General features: G+C 34.1%; 1 long non-coding RNA gene across 1 annotated transcript; it reads left to right on the top strand.

Moving 5' to 3' along the window:
• The first annotated feature begins 369 nt into the window (after positions 1 to 369).
• LOC117195300 lies at positions 370 to 1,210 on the top strand. Its single transcript, XR_004475034.1, has 3 exons — positions 370 to 581; positions 640 to 1,029; positions 1,092 to 1,210. It is a non-coding gene; the product is annotated as an uncharacterized LOC117195300 (long non-coding RNA).
• The last annotated feature ends 352 nt before the right edge of the window (positions 1,211 to 1,562 follow it).

Genomic DNA, 1,562 nt, shown 5'->3' on the forward strand with positions numbered 1-1,562 from the left:
AAATGCCGGAGTGCTCGCACGGGACCAGTGTTGCCAATTTAGCTTATTTAAGGCTAGATCTAGCTTATTTGAAAACGGAACAGCTTGAAAAATTATGAAAATAGCTTTAAATCTAACCTTTTTTAACTTCACTTTGCTTAGTTTTTCCTTTTTATATCCTACATGTATTTTTTGGTATTTTTTAAGACAAATCGAACAAAAAGTATATTTGTAGTACATATTTTGGTGTATCATGGTATTTAAGAATTTATTTATAGTTTATTTTCGTTGAAAAGTTTCGGTCTATTCAGAAACTTGCTTGGTGATCGTGAAATGTGTAAATGTGTAAAACATGCCAAAAAGAGTTTACAAACAAAACTTTCATCGACAAGCATCGATTTCCTCAAAAATAAAGTAACACCGCCTGATGCAAAGATTGATGTCTTGAAAGATGACTTGGATGAATTTGCTGTGTCTTCATTATATATGGGATATTTATTTGAAAAGGAAATTAAAGAGAAAAATTATAATAATGAAGTTAACGAAATCAGAGAGATGTGCAAGGATTTTATAAAGGAGCTAATTATCCAACTCAGAGAAAGGTAAGCTTCAATTGGATTTGATATTAAAAATAAATAATAATCTGATGCTTAATTTCAGACTTCCAGATAATTTTGAGCCATTAGAAAAACTGCAAGTTTTTGCAGCAGAAAATGTACTCAAACATAATAAAAATCATAATGATCTCATTTCCATATTGGAACAGTTTAACTATAAGAATATAGATGGAATTCTTGCCCAATATGGCAAAATTCAATTAGTCCCTTGGCAAAGTACAGATGACACGATACAATTTTGGTCAGAAGTACTGACTTATAAAGATGCTGGCAAAAACAAGCCTTTTGAAGAAATCGCTTTATTTGCCATTGGCATTTTAAGTCTACCGTGGTCAAATGCTGCTATTGAACGACCCCATCAAATGAATATTGTTAAGACCAAGCTAAGGAACAAAATGACCGTTAAATCCTTAAACTCAATATTAAATATAATGTTTGTTTTAGAAATATTTAATTGTTTCATGAATATGACTAAAGTTCTTTTGAATTTTACAGATATGGATTGCGCCGTCATGGAAAATGTTGTCACAACTATCAATTACCGGAGAAATATCTAAATTTAATACGTTCCAGCGATAAATATACCGATTCAAGCAATTGCGAATTGGATGAAATAATAACACAATTAGAAATGTATATATCTATGAGTTGTTTTATTTTTAGCCTGTTTTTTACAATTTTTAGCTTATTCTAGCTTGTATTTTTTTTAAATCTAGCTTATTTTGGCGCTCAAAATCTGGCAACACTGCACGGGACGTGGTCGAAGTTGCTTTCTGACTGTCGTTAAGAGCAGACGAGTTTTTCTGGTGTCGCTAGCCAATATGAGGCGCTGATTTTTTCGCTTATTGCTGAGAATGAGCGACTGCGGGGCCGTTTGGAGGCCATCGGTCCGATGAATGTTGGCGGTCTGGCGCCGGTTCTGCCGGCAGCAGCCCCCCATGGAGGCGCAGTGGTGGATTTTTCACC

This window comes from Drosophila miranda, unplaced genomic scaffold, assembly GCF_003369915.1.
Source record: "Drosophila miranda strain MSH22 unplaced genomic scaffold, D.miranda_PacBio2.1 Contig_AX2_pilon, whole genome shotgun sequence".
Taxonomy (NCBI): Eukaryota; Metazoa; Arthropoda; class Insecta; order Diptera; family Drosophilidae; genus Drosophila; species Drosophila miranda.